At 40.6% G+C, this 25433-nt stretch overlaps 1 pseudogene and 1 gene segment (V, D, J or C); both read left to right on the top strand.

The window, feature by feature from the left end:
* LOC121435073 overlaps positions 1-25433 on the top strand; it is a 347534-nt gene that overhangs the window by 71558 nt on the left and 250543 nt on the right.
* Positions 12187-12880, top strand: LOC121435074 (annotated as a pseudogene).

The raw sequence follows: 25433 nt of genomic DNA, 5'->3' as shown, positions 1-25433 counted from the left end.
CTATAGATTCAAGAAATCACTTATGCATCATTTCCAATAGTTGACTTACAAAATATTGGCAAGGGGGGTTGTTATTTAACATTCCTTGTGGAAGAATCTTCCACTGATATCTTTTATCAAACTGAGAATTATTATAAGTAGCCACTATGAAGGCAAATTTTTCTCTGTCTTTTTTTTTGTAAAGGTATAGTGAAAAAACAATCTTTTAAATAAATAACTATAAGAGGCCATCCTTTAGGCAATAGATAAGGAAGAGGAATACCTGTTATTGTTGGAGGGTCATATCGTCATTTGGGCCTTGCTGATCCAAGTGCCCTGCACTGCCACCTGGGACAATGGTAACATCTAAACCAGGCTGCTGCCAAGGATCAAATCTGGGTCTATGGTTCTATGGTAGCCAGATCTATGTTGAAGTGCAAGAATCATGTTGCCACCAAAGGTCCGACGGAAGCCCAAGGTTGGGCTACAGCCTGTGGCTTTGTAGGTGTCTGCGGACCATGCCATCACAAAAGTCATGGACATCCTGATTTGAGTGGCCTGTGCTTTCACTCAGAAACAGGATGTTGTCCAGACCCCAGCTGCTGCCAAGAACCCATGCCTTAGTTCACGGTCCTGCTGCAGCTGGGGACTATGTTGATATCTGTGGCATGTGTCACCTAAGGGGGACATAGGAACCCTGTGTGATGAAATCAGCGGGCCATGCTGAGCCAGCCCTGCTCTTCACTGGCCCCAGAAAATCTGGTCTTGTTCCTCAAAGGATACTGCAGCAAAAGAGCTGGGCCCAACCCCCACAGGAGAGCTATACTCCCTCTGACTGCATTCAGGAGAGATGACCACTCTGTACCACAGGTGAGAGATATCTGACCTTGATGGCATGGGTAAGGGATCTGGCTCCACCCCTTGCCTGAGGTGGGCAGCCCCAGTGGCCCAGACTGACCATCTCAGATACCACCCAAGCCCACAACCAGGCCTTGAGTTGATCCACTACCATCCACCCCATCTAGGATCTGCTGGAGCTCATGAAGAAACTGTTCCTTGGGCGAGACACCCACAGGATCTCCATGACTCCTGGCAGCTGTGGGATGTCCAAAGGGAGTTTGGGTGAGGGTCCAGTGATATAAGGTACCAGAAACAAGAGGCCTTGAGCCAGACATTGGAATGAAAGATGCAAGTAAAACCAACTGGACAAAGGGTGTCCACTGCATGACACACCATGGCTCCCAATGCCACAGGACAGATGAGGAGGTGTTAGGGAGGTGGAAAAGATGAAGGAGTAGAAAGAGTTTTTGTTTTGTTGGTTTTTTTTTATTGTTTGCTTGTTTTGTTTGGTTTAGTTTGGCTTGATTTTTGAGACTTTTCTTTAGGGAAGGGTGCTGCAGGAGTGAGGGGAGGATATGGGGAGACTGGGAGATGAGCAGAATTAGGGTGCATGATGTGAAATTCACAAAGAATCAGTAAAGAAACTATGTAAAAAGTAAGTGAAAGATAATGTTTTATAGATTAAGGTATTCTTTTTGGAACATGATGGTGATAAGCAATTCAGAATATTTTCTATTATCAAAGAAAATTTAAGGTGAGCTTAATGGAGCATATGCTTCAGACTCTTGACTCAAACAGGTCCAAGGCCTGAGAAGAACCTAGAAATGTAACATGTGGTCTAAAGTGTTGCATTGTTCTCAAAAAGTAAGATATTTTGAAGTATTTTCCTATCTACATTTCTCTCAAATTTAATTTTTATTTGTCAGTTGAAGATAAAGTGAACATAAACATATTTTGGATCTGACTAAGGTGAATTATTAGGTGGGGTTAATTCATGTGATTCACAATCTATTCGTTGTACACTTAGGTGTGGCCACCAAGATCGCAGTCTTTAGCTACAGCTATTTTACACTGTGGCTGTTAGTGACTTAATCAAGAGGCATGGACTATTTCCAGCCAGTTTCCAGTGTTGGAATCTGTGTCTCTCCTCTCTGACTGCTTCCATGTTCTTTTCTGCTCTCACTGCTGCCACACTGTGTAGCCTGATCTGTCTAAAGAGGACTCTGTGCTTTGTGTTCTTACTTTGGTGCAAGATTGTCGCATTGAATGCTATATGTTAAGGCTTAGGATGCCACCTTTTCATAGGGCACAAACTATATACATTTTTGCCATAATACAACATTCAAACTACCTCTAAAGAATGAGGACACTAAATTCAGTAGTGGAATTAGAAAGTAATTATCAGAATGCCTGCCCCCTGGTGGGCATGCAGGGCATAGTCTCCTGTTGGAAGGACCTAGAATATGACAGGTGCCACTCCTGGGATTAGGTTACATTTCATAAGAAAGAGAGCATGATTCTGCATAAGTAATTGCATCTCTAATCAGTCTGACACGAGATGACTTTGACTTTGAGTTCATTAAAATGATTAACTGTAGCAGGCCATCTAAGCATGTAATTCTCTTGAGAGATTTTTACAATTGATTTTGACTCAGTACTCCCTAGCTGGCTCATCTTACAATAACACATTTGCCATGTTTGCTGTGGAGAGAAAAAGGAAATGTAGTCTTTATTCTGTGCAGCCATCAAACTGTGCATTCATGGTGCCATTTGAATATGTCATTCAGATTTTAGCAGTAAAATAGCATGTGATTTTTTCTGAATACTGTGGTTTCTAACAGTTTCCTTTAAAACATGTAAAGGTGTTGTAATTGTCTCAAACTAAAACAGTTTGTGTCCATTTTCCATTTACAACTTTTTACTCTTCTTTTTGTAAAGGTCACAAATTTTATGCCTTAGAAAGCACAGGTCTTGTTTTGTGTATGATCACCAACCTTTGAAGGTCAATCCTAGAAATGCAGAAAGACAATGTACGGGAAAGCAACACACTCAGGCTGTGAAATTGTATTTCTGTTTGGCCCCTAGGGGGCACTGCTCTCTAAAGGGAAAAGGACATTTATGCAGATTAGATCAAAGACAATAAAACCTAATTTCTCCATCCATTTAAACACTGGTTTTGACTGAACATATATTAGGTAGTGACAGGAGGAATCTCAGACACAGGGCTATTGCCAAGACTGACAATACCTGATAGTTCAGTCAGGGTTGCTGTGGAGAAGGTATCTAAATCCCTCTGTCTACCTCTCCACTCTCCAGGCTGTATTCACTTCCCAGGAGTCTCCAGGAAGAGTGAGCTGCTTCTTGTTCTCCTCGGTGACTTTGCTGTGCCTCATGAGGCTCAGAGCAGCCCTGCTGCTCACTGTCACTCTGCTTTAGAGTCTCATCTCCAGAAAGAACTCTGTGTATTTTACTCTGACCAGAGACCTCCTTTCAGCTGAGCTGCCCACACAGCACTAATGCTGAAGGAGGATGCAGAGCCCAGTTTGTGGCCCAGCCTGATGGCTGTATCTGTGCATCTGCAGCAGCTGCTCTGGAGCTGAGGGGTAGTTACTCATCTCTTGTCCCTCGGGGTCCTCACCTGCATATGCAACACTCTCAGCTGAGACTCCAGTGCCTCCTGAAGCTCACACCAGGAAGCCAGCCTGTCTCAGGCATAGAGAGCTTTCAGACTGAGTGCAGAAGGATGGAAACTCCTTCCACCTGAGGATCCTCTGAAGATGAGACTGAGGGAGCTGGGTGCTCCTCTGTTCTGAGTCACGTGTACAGAGCTGGACATAAACCGCCTGAGATTTGCAGAATAAGAAACCAGGGTCACAGCCTCAGACACTCTTAGAGAGGTCACAGTTTCTGTGACGGCAACAGTAAAGAAAGTAACATTTTGGGAAGGGCTCCATTCCTATGGGATAGATCTGAGCTGCCATGGATTTGTTTCTCATCTTGCAAAGGAAAGATCTTATTCCAGAAGGACAGCATTTCTACCCGAGTCAAAATTCTTCCTTAATTATTCTCAGGGTTCTCTTCAAACTGGAGGATATTAATTGCTTTAAGACCATTTGAGACAGTGATGGGCTGAGATGGTATAAAATCAGGGTTGTGAATTATTTTTGAGGAGACATGTGTTTACTTTTCATTACAAGTCTCATTCCTCAAGCAGTCATCCTTATGGTAAAAACTTTAAAATGCATTCCTCGTTGTTATGAACTGGAGTGTATTGTCCCCTGCATCTCCATGTGCAAAAGCACAGCAGCTCTGCTGGCCCTGTCACTCTGCATCTCCATGTGCAAAAGCCCAGCAGCTGCTGCCCCTGTCACTCTGCATGCAGCACTCCTGCATTAGCTTTCCCAGTCCACTTCCTTCCTACACAGCCATTTAACAATCAAACAAACTTATCACAAACCTTTGTTATAATGGGAGTGTCTACTAAAATAAACATTATATTTATTTGAATGCATTAATAATAGCCTCAGAGTACCCCAAATGTTTCAGTGTCACCTTAAGAAAAAGAAGTTAAAAAGCATTCCCTTTGGTTTAATTTAAGACCTCACCTGGATTTGAATTCTCTTCTTCTCCCTTTCCTTGACTTCTGTATCTGTCTGTTGTATGAGTCTAAACCTGTGAATCCCTGAATGCTGTCTTATATTGTTTGTTCCTGTGTCTGTGTAGATTTGTTTCCAACAAAGGGCTCTGATCTATATTTATTGAACTGTACAGAAATCATCACATGGGAAAGAAATGGGGGAGTTTACATAAGTCTTTAACAGAATTGTACTAAGGAATAAGTCAATTATTCTGAATGATACCAAGTCACCCAGATAACAAGCAAGCAAATATTAACAATCTCTATATGTTGTCTTTTTTATTGTTGTTTGTTTTTTCGAGACAGAGTTTCTCTGTAGCTTTGGTGCCTGTCCCGGAACTAGCTCTTGTAGACCAGGCTGGCCTCGAACTCCCAGAGATCCACCTGCCTCTGCCTCCTGAGTGCTGGGATTAAAGGCGTACGCCACCACTGCCCGGCTTCTATATGTTGTCTTTAACATTTATGGCAGATATTATTTTATAAGATTGATTTCAACCTATGTTTACTCTTTCTAACAATTACTACCATAACATACATACACATATGCTTTACTCTGGGTCAGGAGCATGGAAGTGTACAGAATTTAGGATTAAGGCTATGCATTAACTTAGGTTGTAAAACTTAATTACAGTGCAACCCAAGGCAAGTAAGTTTGGTTCTTATACTGTTCTCTTAAAGGCAGTGTAAATAAACAGGCTGAGTACACTCTGGCATAGCAGCCTGGAGTCTTAAGGAACCTTAGTAATTCTTGAGTGAGGTCCAGCAAAAGTTCCAGTTTCTTAGAGTGCAAGAGGTACTTTTTTTAAATTTATTTATTTATTAAAGATTTCTGTCTCTTCCCAGCCACTGCCTCCCATTTCCTTCCCCCTCCACCAATTAAGTCCCCTCCCCCCTCAGCCCTAAAAGCAATCAGGGTTCCCTGTCCTGTGGGAAGTCCAAGGAACCCCCACCTCCATCCAGGTCTAGTAAGTTGAGCATCCAAACTGCCTAGGCTCCCACAAAGCCAGTGCGTGCAGTAGGATCAAAAACCCACTACCATTGTTCTTGAGTTCTCAGTAGTCCTCATTGTCCGCTATGTTCAGAGAGTCCGGTTTTATCCCAGGCTTTTCCAGACCCAGGCCAGCTGGTGCAAAAGAAATGGACATTTTTTTAGATAAGTGCCACATACCAAAGCTAAACCAAAACCAGGTGAACGATCTAAATAGACCTGTTAGTCGCGAAGAACTAGAAACCGTTATCAAAAATCTACCTTCCAAAAAAAGCCCAGGACCAGATGGTTTCAATGCAGAATTCTACCAGAACTTCCAAGAAGAGCTAATACCTATACTCCTTAATGTATTTCACAATATAGAAACAGAAGAGTCATTGCCAAATTCCTTTTATGAAGCTATAGTTACCCTGATACCAAAACCACACAAAGACACAACCAAGAAAGAAAATTACAGGCCTATCTCACTCATGAATATCGACGCAAAAATTCTCAATAAAATACTGGCAAACCGAATCCAAGAACACATCCAAAAAATTATCCATTATGATCAAGTAGGCTTCATTCCTCAGATGCAGGGCTGGTTCAACATACGAAAATCTATCAATGTAATCCAGCATATAAATAAACTGAAAGAAAAAAACCATATGATCATTTCATTAGATGCTGAAAAAGCATTTGACAAAATTCAACATCCATTTATGTTAAAAGTCTTGGAGAGATTAGGGATACAAGGGTCATACCTAAATATAATAAAAGCTATATACAGCAAGCCGACAGCTAACATCAAATTAAACGGAGAGAAACTCAAAGCCATCCCACTTAACTCAGGAACACGGCAAGGCTGTCCACTCTCGCCATACCTCTTCAATATAGTGCTTGAAGTTCTAGCAATAGCAATAAGACAACATAAAGGGATCAAGGGGATTCGTATCGGAAAAGAAGAAGTTAAGCTCTTGTTATTTGCAGATGATATGATAGTATACATAAGCGACCCCAAAAACTCTACCAAAGAACTCCTACAGCTGATAAACACCTTTAGTAATGTGGCAGGATACAAGATCAACTCCAAAAAATCAGTGGCCTTCCTATACACTAAGGATAAGGAAACAGAGAGGGAAATTAGAGAAGCATCACCTTTCATGATAGCCACAAATAGCATAAAATATCTTGGGGTAACACTGACCAAGGATGTAAAAGATCTATTTGACAAGAACTTTAAGTCTTTGAAGAAAGAAATTGAAGAGGACACCAGAAAATGGAAAGATCTTCCTTGCTCTTGGATTGGGAGGATCAACATAGTAAAAATGGCAATTCTACCAAAAGCAATCTATAGATTCAATGCAATCCCCATCAAAATCCCATCAAAATTCTTCACAGATATGGAGAATTCAATAATCAACTTTATATGGAAAAACAAAAAACCCAGGATAGCCAAAACAATCTTATACAACAAAGGAGCGTCTGGAGGCATTACCATCCCTGACTTCAAACTCTATTACAGAGCTACAGTATTGAAAACAGCTTGGTATTGGCATAAACACAGAGAAGTCGACCAATGGAATCGAATAGAAGACCCTGACATTAACCCACAAACCTATGAACACCTGATTTTCGATAACGGAGCTAAAAGTATACAATGGAAAAAAGAGAGCATCTTCAACAAATTGTGCTGGCAAAAGAGGTACTTTTTAATGTTGTATTTGGCACAACAAATATTTCATCTATTCACAAAAAAAAGAAATTACTAAAAAGAGTAAGATGCTTTTTACTTTGCATGTTTGGAATGCCCTCCACTTTCCTTGATAAAGATTTTTTTCAGACCGGGGATGGGGTGTTTTGAGGCAGGGTTCTCTCTGCAACAGCTCGGCTGTCTTGAAACACACTTTGTAGACCAGGCAGGCCTTCAATTCATTGAGGTCCACCTTCCTCTAAAGATTCTAAAGATGCTTTACTCAGAACGTACATGTATTTCCTGGCATGATTATTTAGTTGTTCCTTTTTTAATGTTCTCCAGTTACTTCTTATACCAGTTGAAACATTTTCTCCTTAAGAGGAAAGATCCTCTTTTTCCTCAAAGGTCACTCACACTACCTATAATTCCAGAGTCATCTCAAAATGCCTCCTACTGTGCTCCACCAAGACTCTCAGCCAGGTTTGGTTTGGGAGGAGCTTCAGGCTCAGAAGGTTGGAAGGAAACATAGCACTGTTTATGGTTTGGCAGGTTTCCTGGGTGGGGCTGATGGGTTGCAGGAGGAGGGACACTTCAACAGCCATCCTGACACCACAGCCCAGGGGTTGGTTACTTGCTTCTGTCTTCAGCAGTCAGACAAGCATGATGAAGAGGCTGCTGTGCTCTCTGCTGGGGCTGCTGTGCACCCGGGTTTGCTGTGAGTCTGGTTGTCCACGGTCAGGGGACAGAGAGGATTCTGCTGAGCACATGGAGGGGTGGGGAAGCAGCTCAGGGATCCCACCGAGCTCCCACCTTCTCAAAGGATATGGGGGGTGAGTTCAGAGTTCTGTGGATGCTCAGTGACCTCCACCTGTGTCTCTTTCTCTGTTTCTAATCAGGGGTGAAAGGACAACAGGTGAAGCAGAGTCCTGTGTCCTTGGTTCTGCAGGAAAGAGAGCATGCAGAGCTGCAGTGCAACTTTTCCACTGTTTTTAACAGTATGCAGTGGTTTTACCAAAGTCCTGGGGGACACCTCATCAGCCTGTTCTTCAATCCTTCTGGAACAAAGCAGAGTGGAAGACTGAACTCCACGACAGTCACTCAGGAGCGCCGCAGCTCTTTGTACATTTCCTCCACTCAGACCACAGACTCAGGCACTTATTTCTGTGCTATGGATCCACAGTGCTCCCCACACACCTGCAGCCAGTAAACAAACCTTCAGCTGGGTGGGTGTGGCCTTTCCCAGTCACAAGGCATCAGAATGCCCCACAGAACATCTGTCTGGTCCAGTGTATTGGCAGAGTTTCTTTGTAGTATTGGCAGAGTTTCATCCTCAGGAAGGCTTTTTGTCTCATAGGTTTAGGACTTTGGTCTTAATCTTCATTTCACAATATATACTCCCTCCTGAAACACAAATGTCCAACTTGAAACAGAGATGCTGATGGGAGGAATGAATCAATCAACATGAACTTCCTTTGAGATTATAATTACAGCATTTCCCCCTTTCATTTTCTCTCTCCAAATACTCCCATAAACCCTCTCCTTTCTGCTGCAGATTCATGACCTTTTTTCAATAATAGTGTGTGTGTGTATAATTTAATGTATGTGTATGAATATATATAATCTAAATACAACCTGTTCAGTCTATATAATGTTATTTTTATATATGTTAATGTGTTTTCAGGGCTAACCATTTGACACTGGGACAACCAATTATTTATCGTACTTTCAATCTATAAACATTTGTTCTTATATCCACAGACAAATATAGTCTTCGCCCATCATCAAAGAAAGGTCTCTTTGCAACAGATGGAGACAACACAGAAAATCACAACTAATTAAAATGTAGAGTTGTGGACCCCAACCCCAATGGATACATTTACAAAACACAACTGCAGGAAAGGCTCAGGTAAAAGTGTGGGAAAGGGGACAAAACGATCGCAAGAACCAGAGGATCAGGAAGTTTGCTATGAGATTGTGTCTCTTAACAGCATCAGAAGCCAAACACACAAAGTGTCACCAACATGACTGCCCAAATATCATGGACATGCCAAACTAGACAAGGAAAAATCCCACAAGAGCAATGTGAACATTTAAGCCACAGTGTCCTGAACACTTAAAGGGTAAGGAGCAAAAGGAAATAAAGACAAAGGCAGTCATCCAGGAAATACTGATATGAGTATTGATGTCTTAAGTACATTCAGTGGGTCCTGCAATGATGAGCACAAGTATCTGGCCTATTGATGCACTAGGAAAACATTCCCTAATATTTTTATGCTGTTAAATATATGTGATGAGACTTAAGGCATATTTTCCCTCTACCTAAGTCCTGTTCATATCTGTTTTATTGCTATGAAGAGATACGATGACCATGGCAACTCTTATAAAGGAAAATATTACATTGAGATTTACAGTTTAGAGGTCTAGGCCATTATCATCATAGGAAGCATGGCGGCACCCAGGCAGACATGGTGCTGGAGAGGTAGCTGAGAGTTCTACAACTGGAAATGCAGGCAGCTGGAAAAGAGACACTGAACGTGGCTAGAGCATTTGAAACCTCAAAGTCCATCCCTAGGGCACTTTCTCCATCAAGGCCAATCTATTCCAACAAGACCACAGTCACACCTCCTAAGAGTGCCACTACCTATGAGCGTATGTGGACATTTCCGTTTAAACCCCCAAATCCACTCCCTGGCCCCATAGGCTTAGAGTCATATCAGAGTGAAAAACTGCCTTCAGTCCAACTTCAAAAGTTCCCTGTCTTAGGGTTTCTGCCACTGTGAAGGGATACCATCCATGACCACAGCAACTCCTATAAAGGAAAAACATCTTTATTGTGGTGGTTTACATCTTCAGAGGTTTAGTCCATTATCATTGTGGTGCGACATGGTTGTTTGCAGGCAGACATGGTGCTGGAGAAGAAGCTAAGAGTCCTACATCTTGATTTTCAGGCAACAGGAAGTGGTCTGTCTCACTGGGTGTAGCTTGAGCAAAGAGGACCACAAATCCCACCCCCATTAGTGAAACATTTCCTTCTATAAGGTCATACTGAGTCTGATAAAGCACACATCCCTTTTGGGAGCATTTTCTTTCAAACCACAACACCATTCATACATAGTCCATCCCTGTCTCAACTCTGTTAAAAAGTCTCAAGTCTCTTCTGAGACTCAAGGTAATCTCACAACTATACTCTCCTATAAATTCAAAAATCAATAAATGGATCACATACTGCTAACATAAAACACCGAATATACATTACCTTTCTAAAAGGGAGGAAATAGAACATAGTGAAGAAATACTGGAACATAACAAGACCAAAATCCAGAAGTGCAAACTCCAAACTCCAAATCTCCATGTCTGATACCAAAGTGCTATTCAGATCCCCGACTCGTTTGAATTTTGTTGACCAGCAGCATTCCTCTCCCTCTTGAACTGGTTCTACTCCTTGCTATCAGCTTCCTTTAGCACATACTCCATGGCAATGGCTTCTCCAACATCTTGGGGTCTCCAAGGCAGTCCAGGATTTACCTTCACAACTTCATGAAATAGCCTTCTGGGCCTCCATTCAGGGACTCCCCTGCCATACGCCTGGCCTCAGCAGCTTTCCTTAGTCATAAAGGGAGATTCCATAACCCCTTGTATGCTTGACTCTAAAGTCAGAATAATGTGGCCGAAGCTGTCAAGTTCTGCTGCTTGCTGAGGATATGATTCAAACACATTTTAACCACCTTTCTGCTATTGATAGTTTCCTCTGCTGCCTGAGCTTGCCTGTCCTGAAAATTGCTCTGTAGACCAGGCTGGCCTCTAACTCAGAGATTTGCCTGCCTCTGCCTCCAGAGTGCTAGGATTAAAATCATTTGCCACCAAGCTTTTCTTTAATTTGTTTTCACAAGTTGGTATATTAGCTGAGGTTACCAGCCCCTTTAGTAATTTATCATCAGCCTTTTCTTTAAGCTTTTGCCTGGTGCTCCTTTTCTCCTCAAACTATACATTTTGTATTTACCTTTTTCAGCTTGCTTCTCTTCATTATAGATTTGCATAATCATGTCCACTGATAACAGAGTAACACAGGCAATATTAGGTTGTCTGGCAACCTCCTCTGCCAAAGCTGTTAATTCATAACTCTTCAATTTAGCCTCATGCTGGCTTTTTGGAGAAGGGCAAAAAGCAGCCCCATTCTTCACCAAAATATCATAAGAATGGTTTATAAGTCAGATATGAATATTCCTCTCATCTGAAATCTCTTGAGCTGGACCCCACAATTCAAATCACCCTCAGCATCACTATCTTTGAATTTCCTACTAGTGTGGCCCATTAAGGGTTGCTGAAAGCATTCTACTGCTTTTCTAATCCAAAGTCTCAAAGTCCTCACTTCTCAAAAAAAAAAAAAAAAAAAAAAAAAAAAAAAAAAAACCACAGTCAGGCCTATGACAGAACCCCAGTCTTTGCTACAAATGTCTGTCTTAGTTAGGTCTTTATTGCTGTAAAAAGACACCAAGACAATGGAAACTCTTATAAAGAAAAACATTTAATTCAGACTGTCATACAGTTCAGAGATCTAGTCCATTCTCACCATGGTGGGAAGCAGGCAGGCTGCAGGTAGACATTGTACCTTCATGATAACGGTCTTGGATAGAGCAGGAATACAAGGAACATACCTAAACATAATAAAGCCAGTGTACAACAAGCAAACAGCCAACATCAAACTAAATGGAAAGAAACTCCCAACGTTCCCTCTGAAATCAAGAACAAGACAAGGTTATGCATTCTCTTTATATATATTCAATAAAGTTCTTGAGGTCCTAGCTTGAGCAATAAGACACCAAAAGATATCAAGGGAATACAAATTGGAAAAGTCAAACTCTCACTATTTGCTGATGATATGATAGTTTACATAAGTGACCCTAAAAATTCTACCAAGGAACTTTTACAACTCATAAACACCTTCAGTAATGTAGCAGGATATAAGATTAACCCAAAAAGTCACTAGCCATTCTCCCTCAGCGCCGGCCGTGGGCTCCTGGCGCTCTGTCCCTCTGCCGCTGCGGGCCTCCGGCTACAGCCGATGCCATGGGCTTCGGAGATCTCAGAACCCCCGCAGGCCTCCAGGTGCTCAATGACTACCTGGCGGACAAGAGCTACATCGAGGGGTATGTGCCATCACAAGCCGATGTGTCAGTCTTTGAAGCAGTCTCTGGCCCACCGCCCGCTGACCTGTTCCATGCTCTGCGCTGGTATAATCACATCAAGTCTTAACGAGAAAGAGAAAGCCAGTCTGCCAGGAGTGAAGAAATCTTTGGGCAATTATGGCCCTTCCAGTGTGGAAGACACCACAGGAAGTGCAGCTGCAGATGTCAAAGATGACGACGACATTGATCTCTTTGGGTCAGATGACGAGGAGGAAAGTGAAGAAGCAAAGAGGCTCCGAGAAGAGCGCCTTGCACAGTATGAATCAAAGAAAGCTAAAAAGCCTGCGGTTGTTGCCAAGTCTTCCATCTTACTGGATGTGAAGCCCTGAGACAATGAGACAGACATGGCAAAGTTAGAGGAGTGTGTCAGAAGCATTCAGGCAGACGGCTTGGTGTGGGGCTCTTCCAAATTGGTTCCAGTGGGATACAGAATTAAAAAGCTTCAAATACAGTGTGTGGTTGAAGACGATAAGGTTGGAACAGATATGCTGGAGGAACAGTTTACTGCTTTTGAGGACTACGTACAATCCATGGATGTATCTGCTTTTAACAAAATCTAAAATCATCGTCAAGTCAGTGCACTTGAATAAAAGCTAGAAAAAAAAATCACTAGCCCTCATGTGCACAGATGATTAAAAAAGTTGGGGGAAAAAATCAGAGAAACATGACCCTTCTCAATAGCCACAAATACCATAAAATATCTTGGAGTAACTCTAACCAAACAAGGGGAAGACTTATATGACAATAACTTTAAATCTTTGAAGAAAGAAATTGAAGAAGACACCAGAAAGTGTGAGAATCTTCCATGATCTTGGGGGTAGAAAAAAATGGCAATCTTACCAAAAGCTGCCTAAACAAAGTAGCGAGCAGATGAGCTGCTTGGACCAATGTAACTACCTGGGAAGAGCATTCCTCTCCCAACTACTGAGCTACCTGTAGCTTGTGTAGTACACTCCAGGCTTCCAGTTTTCATGAGCTGGCACCCTTACTGAGTGAGTTTTGGTGATATAGCTGTCTTTGAGTCATTTCTGCTCCTGAAAGCAGCTTTTCTAATGTTCCTGTAAGTAACCCCAGTAAAAAGTTTGGCTCACCAATTTGGCCTTTGGTGATACCCATCCTGTACTCTATTGTTAGTTCTCTACTGGGGTGAATGGATGTTTGTCCATCTCACCAGGAATAGTGTTACACAATACTCCCTCCTAAATACCATTGCTTGGAAGAACTTCATAAGGAACAGCATCATTTACCAACATGATACACACATACTTAACCCCCATCAAAGAAAATCTGGAGGAAATGAGGAGTACGAGGTCAACAAGAAACTGAGCTGGCAAATTATAAACAGATATGAGCCATCCCAGTGTCTAAGGCTGGAACACAGAGCAATATAAAAAGTAAACATTCTCTCACACCAGTCTTCCAATTCATATAGTTTCTTTAATGACCAACTTTGAAACAGAGCAACCCTGAGAAGGAAATTCTGTGAAACTCTTTTCCAGATCAAGCTCCTATAGGACTTCTAGACAAAATTCCAAATTAAAAACTGTGTTTGTGTGATCAGATGAAAAAGAGTTAAGGTAAGAGCACACTATATTGTACTCATGAGCAAGCTAAAGAAAATAGAAACTGACTAAACTGAGAATCAAAAATAGCTAATCCACCCAGCAGAAACATACTGCTCTTGCCTGCCACCATCACCTCTTGACACTAGTCAAATCACATGCAGTGGCACTGAGAGGGAGAAATGCAGGCCGTGGTAATGCAAACCCAGGCTTTGTTGGCCTACATGGAGAGGCAGCAGCAGCTGAGAATGCACTGACAGAGAAGCATGACTGTGGTACAGAAGACTGAAGTTGAGATTGACGAATAGTTGCCAGTGTGTTAGGTACGTTGCTGTTGCTATACCAAAACATCATGTCTGAAGTGCTTATCCAAGTTGTTCCATTATGAAATAAAACTCAGGGGTCAAATATCAGGGTGAAAGCCTGATAGATCAAAGAAGTGGTGGAGGAGCAACCAGCTGACCATATCTCCACACTTCCAAAGTTGAAAAAGGCATGAATAATTCAAGTTTCTCTCTCCTCTTCCTTCCGACGTGTCTTCTCTATCCATATTCCAGTCTTCTTCATGACTGATTCTAGTCAGCTAACCACTGACTGCCCCATGATTCAAAGTTAATTTTATTAACACAGTCACTGAGTGTGGCCCTGTGATCAAATATCCTGTAACATTTCCTCATTTGTGCCTGAATAAAAGGGAAGGTTTTAATGCTAATACAGCAAAACTATATATAACAAGAACAATTATCAGGTATTGTCTAAATGAAAGGGAAAGCGTTTAACTATACACAATAAAACTTATACTTTTAAAAGAATTATCAAGTAAAAATTACATTCACAATGTCCAGTCTATTCATATTTGACAAATTCAGAGAAAATACTCTATTATCTATCATATCTTGATGAATTCAAAGTCTTATACCTAAATCAATTCTATAATAACTTGCATTATCCTAAAATATTCTTTTAGACCTCAAAACAATTTCTTAGATAAACAACTTAAGGTTTTCTATCTCTCAACTTTATAAAACTTACATGTCTTTCTAAGTTTCTTTTTTGACTTTGGTAACAAAACAGCATAACTATCTAGTTTTCTATATTTATCAGAGACCCAAGAAGGATATAATATTACCTGAGTAAACAGGAAGTACAGAGCAAGTAACTTCTGAAACTATAGAAATGACATACAGCTGGGTGCCTGGACAGCCATCCAGAGTCATCTACAACATTGGGTGATCCATCTTTGACCTACAGGCCTAGAATATCTAACAGACTTTTCTGTCAAGCAGAAAACTTTTGATAAATATTATACCTTAAGAAAAGTTTTAAAGAGTCAAAATAAAACCAAGGGATTATGCGATTAATGGCAATAGAATAGTTCCTTAATTTTGATTTTTCTTCTGTCTTGTACCAGGTGGCTCTTCTGACATGAGATAATTTGGGATTTTTCTTTAACAAGCATGCTTGGATTTAGAGAAGGAGAGGCCACACTTGAACTTCAAATTCAACTTGAATTTTTGATTGAGTTGGACCACAAAGAGACCATTTGTCCTTTGTTTGTACAGAGCAGCAAAACAAACACCTGAGAAGATTTATGAAACTCTATCCTTTTGATGGTGTGCTACACCATTAAGCCAATTTACTCTATTTCTTGGGACATTTTCTCTTGATGATTCAAGGTTCTTCAGATGTCTCATTTGTCCAGTGGTCATTAGTTTCCTTAGTTGGATGATTTTATTCTACTGGAAAGACAAAAACAAAACCCTGCCCCAACCCTAACTTTTGGGAGTTCCTTTATTAGCAGGTTATATCTTTGTTTAAGCAGAATGATGTTGGGTAACAAAAAAGTAATACCTTTTAACAATTAAAAAAAATATATACCTGATCAATGAAAGTAATTTATTAGTCTTACAAATTAGTTTAGATTGAATGATCAAGCTGTTTGATGAACTATCACCTCTTCTAATCAAGAGGTCTCTCTTGTTCATATGTAATATTTATCAATCTTCATGGTATCTGTGTCTTTTCTTCTCCTGTGGAAACAAAAGCAAAACCTTTTGTACAACATAACACATATCCTGGTTCCCATTCTGAGGTCAATACATCTTTAAAGTGTATAGACTGATTTAAATGAGAAGTTTTTTTTCTACTATCCAATGTCTTTCTATTGCTGTAATTCCTTTTGCAATAGCATTTAAAAATTCAGAGGTAGCAAAGCGTTATGCAATCTATCTCTGGGGCCTCTATTACCCCTTAATGTTTATTAAGCATATTTTTTAAATTACAATTAGATCTTTCTATAATTGCTTGCCCTGTAGGATTGTGTGGTATATCTATAATATGCTTTATGTTGTAACATGCAAAAATGGTTTCAGATTCCTGGGGAAATATGCTAATATATTGTCATTCTTAATTTGTATAGCTATCTCCATGATGGCCATAACTTGTAACAAATGCGTGACTACAGAATCAGCCTTTTCAGAACTCAAACATTTGCCCATTGAAATCCTGAATATGCATCTTAGGTATGGTGCATATATTTATTTTTCCAAACTTTGAAAAATGAAAACATCCATTTGCTAAATTTCATAACTTTGAGTACCTTTTGGGTTACTTCTTGCAGGCAATGATGTTTGAGTATACAAAGAATAAGTAGAACATTTCCCTATACTTTCTTTGGCTTGTTGCCAGGTAATAGAAAAACCTTTCTTCAAACCTTTGTTGTTAGCATGGTGTTTCTTATGAAGTTCTGAGATTTCTAGCACACTTCCTATCAATAACTGATTATCATTAGCTTTTGATAGAGGGCCTGATAAATCTGTATGGGATCTATTATGTGTTATATGCAAGGGATGGTTTTTATGTCTGTTTACTTGGTGTAGTTGGGTAAATAACAAAGCAAATTCTGAACTATCTGAAATAAAATTAGTAGTTTCAATATGTAAAACAACCTTTCTGCCGCCACAGAGAAACCCTGTCTCGAAAAACCAAAAAAAAAAAAAAAAAAAAAAAAAGAGTCAGTCACTATATTGAGAGGTTCTGGAAAATCTAATAATACCTTGAGAAATAGCATATATTTCTGACTATTAACTGGAATAACAAGGGATTTGAGCCACTTTAATTACTTTCCCTGACTTCTATCCTGCCTTTCCTGGTTTATTGTATCAGTATAGAATGAAGGAGCTCCAGAAATTGGTATTTTTCACACAATGTGATAGAGTCCAATTAGCTCTTTTTATAAACTGAAGTTTCTTCCATTTGAGATATTTGTTGCTAATTTCTCCCCCCAAATAGCTATAAACTCTTTGCCAATGTTCATTTTCTGCCCATAATGAGCAAATTTCAGCATTATAAAAGGTACCATAACTAATTTATGCTGGATTTATTCCTGTATTAGAAGGTAAACTCTTTATCTAAATTGTTCTATTATCAATAAAAACTAGGGAGTCAGATATTGGTGTAAACACCTGATAGAACAAGAAATCAGTGCAGGAACGACCAGCTGACCCTATCTCTCTGCATGCTTCCCAGATCAAAATGATCCATGAATCTTTCTAAGCCCCTCCCTATTTTTTCCTGTGTCTCTCTATGCTATCCCCCCGGGTCCTTCTAAATATCTATGGCTAATTTTAGTCAGCTACTCATAGACTCTGTCTCCTGATTCAAGGCTAACTTCACTAACAATCTCAGAGTTCACAGTGTGATCAAATATCCTGCAATAGGTTGGCTTTAATTTCACCAGGAGGAAGACGACAGGACTGTGAATGGCAGCTGCATATAAAACCTTTCGTGAACGGCTTCACACAAACCACGTAGAGTGTGCAGTTCACACAGGAGCCAGCAGATCCTCTGAGGAATGGTCTGTGCTGTTCCTGACTATGCAGCTGTTGAACCTGATTCTCAGACCCTGTTGTGGATTTTGAGTTTAACCTATTTTTAATTTAATTTACTCATTTCTACTTAATCTAATAGGGGTTTATTTCTTTCGCACACCAGTGAAACCCTTTGTTTACACACAATTTCTTTTAAGCATTGGGAAAAACATTTTTTTTAAAATCTATGAAGCTCACAGATACATTTTACTTTGTGTGTCTTACTTATCATTGGTGGTATATACACTCATGCAAGAGGACGACCTCTTAGAGCTGGTGTTCTCCACTGTGGGTTCTGGGAAGTAAACTCAGGCCATCAGACTTACATGGCAAACACTTTACCCAGTGAGCCATCTCTCTTCCCTCACAAGTACAATTTCAGGAGTTGTAGTTACTTAGGAACCCTAGCAAGACTTTTCAGAAGTATTCTGTAAATTCTGGGCTTCACCATTCTTCTCCACTGACCTCTTACTGGAGTTAATCTGTGTGTCTTCTCACTGTGTGCAGGAAAAAAGACAGAGCAAATGAAGCAGGCTTGCAATTACTGCAATCTGCACACTCCCCATCCCATCCCAGAACACGTTCTAGTAGCAGTATGCTGTGGCCACCACCAGAGGGCAGTGCCTCCCTGTCAGAAGGGTTCGGGGTTTGTGGTGAACCAAGCCTGTCTCTGACTGGCTAAGCAAAAACCTGAGACTCTAAGGACCAAAGATGAAATATAAACTCAGCAATCAGAACTGACTCTTCTGTCTTACGAACCAGACTCCACTTCAGTGTACAGCACAGTGTTTCCTGTGACATCAATAAAGAATGAACAAAATTCTGGAAGTGTCTTTGATGACACTATGGCTTCAACTGGCCAGTAAGTTGGGGCTAATAGTGATAGAAATGGGGAGACCTAAGTTCAGAGGTCATGTGAATGAGAAGTGTTCATCAGAAATGCAATTTGAAAACATAATTACTGACTCTTGTTTTCTGACCTGTGCTTCTCTGTAGGGGTGAACAGCCAACAGGGAGAAGAAAATCCTCGGGCTTTGAGCATCCAGGAAGGTGAAGATGTCACCATGAACTGCAGCTACAAAACTTATTCATCCACTCTACAGTGGTACAGACAGGACTCAGGCAGAGGCCCTGTCATGCTAATCCTACTGCGTTCAAATGAGAAAGAGAAACACAGTGGAAGACTAAGAGCGACCTTTAACCCCTCTACCCAGAGCAGTTCCCTGTCCATCACTGCTGCCCAGACTGCAGACACTGCTGTTTACTTCTGTGCTACAGAAGCACAGTGTGCAGCAGGCACCTGCAGCCCTGACACAAACCCTCAGAGTTCTTTCCTAGACCCTAACAGTGGACAGCACGGTGCTTATGTTGTCCCATGAGTGTCTGCAGGTTACTGGAAAAGAGAACCTGTTTAGTTGTGTCATTTCTCTTTGTTCGTTTGTTTATTTTTTTAGCTCCTTGGACTGGGGCAGAGAGCAGCAGTACACTGAAATGCCAGGGTTTACTCCATATGTCCTGGCCATGGGCCCTCAAGCTCCTCAATTTCTGCCTGTAAAATCTGGGCCACTAAATATAAGGAGCCTTCAGGTTTTGGTTTTAATAAGCACTGTATCCTTGTTCAGGATGAAGAAAAATCCATCTGTCCCTGTCCTGTCCTAAGGTCTAGTTGGCTCCTTGAGAGGCCAAAATCATTCTTACATCTCTCCAGTTCCAGGACAGTGAGCATGGATCTGACATTAGACTGAGAAGCTTCTAAACACTTTAATTAAGCCTCTCCTTTTACAGTTGGGAATTGAAGCCATTGCACAGTAGGGAGGCCAAGATCCGAGTCTCAGAAGAAGAGAACTAAACACCTGAATCATATTCTGCCTTTAAGAGTTCTGTGATTTTCAGGGAAAATGAAAATCTATATGAAAGTCCGTTCCCCATCCCTGTGAGCACCGGTCTTACTGGGAAGATTCTAGCCCACGTCCATCCTGGGTCGGAGCTTCATTGCGTGTGTCTGCCCAGGAGCCAGGAGCATGGCATCTCTCTCTCTGAGGCGTCTGCTCCGGAGAGGAGAGCTGTGGAGTCTGAGCTCACTTCCTCTTCCTCCCAGCGTTCTGTTCTGTTTACTCCTCCCACCTATCTTCTAACCAATAAAATGGGCCAAGGCAGTTCCTTTATTAGCCAATGACCTTCCTCCATCATCTAGGCTTTTAGGTGAACTTCTTTTTGGCAACCAGGAAGAAGAACACAGGACCTTGTATGGTTATTCACGTAGCAGGTTGGGGAGGAGAGTCTGGCTTCTTTTACTTAATGCCCTCCAGGTTCAACAGTTTTGCTGAAAAATGAGAGTTTTATTCATCTTTTTAGTTGAATAATTTTCTTTGTGTTTGTGCTACATTTTATCTGTCCCTTTGCTGATGGTAACCTAAACTGACTTCATATCTGAACTGCTATGAATAGAGTCACATAAACATAAATGTGTGCATGAGCATGTGCACACGTATGTACAACTAATGTGTGCCAATTTCACCTTCTCTGGGTGTGCTCACAGAAGTACAATAGAGTAGTTCTGCCTTTGATTTTCTGGAGCATTTCACATGTACTCCACAGTGGCTCTACTTATTTACACCCCCATCAGCATCCCCAAGTCCCTTTATGTACATCCTCGTCAGCACTTCCGTCTTTGACATTGTGAGTGATCCGGTGTCTAAGGACGGTTTTCTTTTGCATCCCACCAACGGCTAATGACCCTGAGTATTTCTCATCTGCTCCTTGGTGTTTGTGTATCTTCTCTGTTCTGCTTAGATCTTCTGTCCACTATTAGTTGCATAATTTCATTTGCTGCTGTTTTCAGATTAACCCTATGACAGATGAATAGTTGGAAAATAATTTCTCCTACTCTGTAGGTTGTCCCTTCACTCTATGGGTTGTTTTATTTCTTTGCAGAACCCTTTTAATCTGATATAATTAAATCACTCATTTTTTGTATGAAATCATATTCCTTATTCCCTAGGTAATTAGCTTAGGACAGAACATCCTCCTTGATTTGGGGCCCTTATTGTATAGTTTTCAGCAAACTAAGGACAAGTGTGATAATGATATTCCGCAAAACATCAGAGTTTTGAGAACAGCATGATTATGACTTTGGTTTCAGCCTACAGAGGACAAATTCTAAGGAATATTCACTATTCACAATGTCACTACTGCTGAAAGACAATTCTCATTATTTATATGTGTAGACTTGAAATTCAATAGACATACAATAACCTTAAAAGCACAATGTATACTTTGCTGAGATGACATTTTGTGGCTTTGCCAAATAATGATACTGTGTACTGAAGATTTATTGAAGAACTCTTGAATTAATTTAAAAATTGCAAAACACTAAACTCAGAAAAGCTTGTTGTAGAGGGAGACTGTGCTTTGTTTCCTGGCCACACAGGCCTGAATAATCATGCAGAAACTTGATTAATTACAATATTGTTTGGCTAATAGCTTAGGTGCATTTCTAGGTAGCTCTTACATTGTTTATTAATCTGTGTATCATCATGAGGCTATGGTTTAGCCATAAGGTTCTGGCATCTTTCTCCTTTGGCAGCTACATGGCATCTCCCTGACTCTGCCTTCTTTCTCTCTGCCATCAGTTTAGTCTTCCTGCCTAGCTCTATTCTTACCTGACATAGCTCAAAGTAGCTTCTTTATTACTAATGGTAATAAAACATATTCTCAGCATACAGACGGAAATCCCACATCATCTCCCATTTTCTGTCTAAAAAAAAGAAAGGTTTTAACTTTAACATAGTAAAATTACATATAACAAAACAGGTATCAAGCAAGAATTACACTTAAAATATTTATATCTACTTTATTTCTTATTATAACTAAGGAAAACTATGATTTTAACTGTCTAGTCTTCAACTCTATTGAGGACTCCAGAAGGATATAATGTTTTCTTGGATCCAGGACAGGAACTGATATGGGTACAGGTGTGGTGGGAGAAGATGTGGGCTTGAACTTTTTCTAAAGTGATGGGTGAGAACACTCATCACAAGGGTACGTCCCTGGCTCCAGAAAAACTGTGGCCATATATTAAGATATCTCAGAACATGCTTTGTCATGATCACATTAAACTGTAAGATGCTTAAATTATCATAAGGAAGATACTTAGATCTTACATTCGTGGACTGGGGAAAAACATAAGGAACACTTTTCCACACAGGTCAAAAAGATGACAAGGTAATGTCCTTTCTTGTGTCTTTAGATACCCTTTTAGACTCTGCAGAAAGTTTTTGGTGTGTCCTTCTTGCAACCCCATCCAGACTACAGTGCTATCCTTCTCTACTGTCACAATTTAAGATTCAGGATAAATTACCACATTCAGAGAAGATTATGCTGCAGTACAGAAAGAAACCACAAAGAGGAGATATCCCTTTACACTGGTGATAAATACAAATTCACCCATTGCTCCTAAACACATCACCCCAGTCATAAATCTCTATAGAATGGCATGATCTTGGAGGAAAGTGTTTGTCTTGTTTAAAGGAGATATTTTATTTTATAGTTATATATTTTTTATCTTTTTTAATTTATTAGATTTTTAAAAAATATCAATCCAAGTTCACACTCCCTCCCCTTCTCCTGTTCCCTCCACACACCCTCCCATGGTGGAGGAAGGTCATTGGTTAATTATAATAAAGAAACTGCTTGGCCCTCATAGGTTAAAACATAAGTGCGAGGAGTAAACAAAACAGAATGCTGGGAGGAAGAGGAAGTGAGCTCAGAGGCCATGCTCCTCTCTCCCAGGCAGACGCAAAGAAGCAAGCTGCCTGGTCAGACATGCTGAATCTTTCACGGTAAGCACACCTTGGGGTGCTACACACATTATTAGAAATGGGCTAGTCCAGGTGCGAGAATTAGCCGAGAAGAGGCTAGATATAATGGGCCAAGCAGTGTTTAAAAGAATACAGTTTGTGTGTTGTTATTTCAGGTAAAGCTAGCCGGTGGCGGGAGCTGGGTGGCGGAACACAGCCCGCAGCTCCTACAACACTCCCACCCACCACACTTCAATCCTCAGAGAGGGTAAGGCACATTGCTTTGTAGAAGGTTCAAGGCCCTCCTTACTATATTTAGGCTGAGCAAGGTATACATCCAAAGAGAAAAGGTCCCCGGAAAGCCAGTACATGCAGTAGGGATAAATCTCGGTGCCACTGCCAGTGGCCCCTCAGTCTGCCCTCACCATGCAACTGTCAACCACATTCAGAGGGACTAGTTTGGTTCTATACTTGTTCCTTGCCAGTCCGGCTAGAGTTGGTGAGCTCCAATTAGCTCAGGTAGACTATTTCGGTGAGTAAACCCTTCATGGTCTTAACCTCTTCTCTCATATTCTCATTCCTCCCTCTCTTCAACTGGACTTTGGCAGCTCAGTCCAATGCTCTGATGCAGGTCTCTGCCTCTGTTTCCACCAATTGCTGGATGAAAGTTCTATGGTAATATTTACGATATTCATCAGTCAGACTACAAGGCAAATCAAGATTGGGCCCCCTCTCCTCTATTGCTTAGGGTTTTAGCTGGAGTCAGCCTTGTGGATTACTGGGAATTTCTCTAGAGCCAGGTTCTTCCATTTCTATAATGGCTCCCTCAATCAAAATATCTCTTTTCTTGCTCTCATCTCTGTTCTTCCTTCATCTAGACTATCCCATCCCCTCAAGTTCTCCTCAACCCTTCCCTTCTCCCCTCATCTTCCCTTTCTACCCTTCCTTCTCTCCCCTAACCCTCATGCTCCCAGTTTTGTCAGGCGATCTTGACTGTTTCCAATTTCCAGGTGGATCTATATATGTTTTTCTCTGGGTTCACCTTATTACTTAGCTTCTCTAGGATCATGGACTATAGGCTCAATGTCCTTTGTTTATAGCAAGTATCCACTTATTAGTGAGTACATACCATATTCATCTTTTTGGACCTGGGTTACCTCACTAAGGATAGTGCTTTCTAATTCCATCCATTTGCATGCTAAATTCAAGATGTAGTTGTTTTTTTTTCCCACAGAGTAGTAGTCTAATGTGTAAATGTGCCACATTTTCTTTATCAATTCTTCAGTTGAGGGGCATCTAGTTTGTTTCCAGGTTCTGGCTATTACAAATAATCCTTCAATACAAATCCCACCACACTGAACCTGATAGAAGAGAAAGTGGAAAGTAGTCTTCAATGCATGGGCACAGGAGACCACTTCCTAAATATAACCCCAGTAGCACAGACACTGAGGGAAACAATAAATAAATGGAACTTCCTGAAACTGAGAACCTTCTGTAAAGCAAAGGACACAGTCAATAAGACAAAAGGCAACCCACTGAACGGGAAAAGATCTTCACCAACCTTACATCAGACAAAGGACTGATCTACAAAATATAAAAAAAACTCAAGAAATTAGACATTAAAATTCTAAGTAGCCCTATTTTAAAAATGGGATACTGAACTAAACAGAGAATTCTCAACAGAAAAATCTCAAATGGCCAAAAGATACTTAAGGAAATGTTCAACATCCTTAGCCATCAGGGAAATGCAAATCAAAACAACTCTGAGATATCATCTTATACCTGTCAGAATAGCTAAGATCAAAAACACCAATGATAGCTATACTGGAGAGGATGTGGAGTAAAGGGAACACTCATCCATTGCTGGTGGGAATGCAAACCTGTACAACCACTTTGGAAATCAGTATGGAGGTTTCTCAGAATATTGGGAATCAAGCTACCTCAGGACAAATTTTATTTTTAAAACTCTCATGAATGATTTGGTGCCAGTTATATTTTTCTGTAAGAGCCTCCATCATTGCAAAAAGAAGTTTTTTTGATGAGCAGTAACAAAATACATATTAAATATGTAATATATATTGAATATACAGTGTCAACCCAACTGGCATAGTTTCATATTTATATATAGTCCATATTTATTGAAAATATATAATTATATATAAAATTATATACATATAATGAAATCATGCCATTTGGGCTGACAATACTTTCCATAAGAGCCACAGATGAACAAAAACCCCAATACTGTGACTTTCAAAGTAATATAGACTATAGTTGTTGCTCTTAGTTACCTCTCAGAGATGAAAGGTAGGTCCTTATAGGTGATCTTCACTTTGGACACAGGACTCCAAAGATTCAAATGGATCTACCCTGAGAGTCTGCCTCCCACAGTCTACCATTCACGGTACCAGAAGGAGATATGTAAGCTGCTAAGAGAGGAAAGCTACCAGTAGCTCCATCCAGCTGTACACCCATGAACACAGCAATAAGCATCACGGTAAGACAGCCCTATCTTGCGACTGCAGTATTCAAACCTTGATGGTAACCAACAGCTACATAAAGGTACTTAAGACCTGAGCAACATTAAGGGAATTGTTCCCAGTACTAGAAACTTAGCCAACTACATGGGGCTGGTGAGGTCACAGATCTTAGAGGAGAATATAGAAAATATACTACTTCCACTTTACTAGAATGAAACAGTCTTTAATACACCTGTCTACAGAAAGGGATACCAGCATGGAGAAAAGGAAACCAGCACAGAGAAGGAAAAATGGCCAGTGTATGATTTTATGAGAGATGGAGGTTTTAGGAGTCTTTGAATGTGAGAAAGTCATGCCACCTTGTCATTCAATAAAATTTTGTGAATTTACTTTTGTTCATTCTTTTTTTTTTCTTGGT

This window comes from Microtus oregoni, unplaced genomic scaffold, assembly GCF_018167655.1.
Source record: "Microtus oregoni isolate MIOR12 unplaced genomic scaffold, Mior012 000045F_ref0000178, whole genome shotgun sequence".
Classification (NCBI taxonomy): domain Eukaryota; kingdom Metazoa; phylum Chordata; class Mammalia; order Rodentia; family Cricetidae; genus Microtus; species Microtus oregoni.
This window is presented reverse-complemented; position numbering and strand designations above follow the sequence as displayed.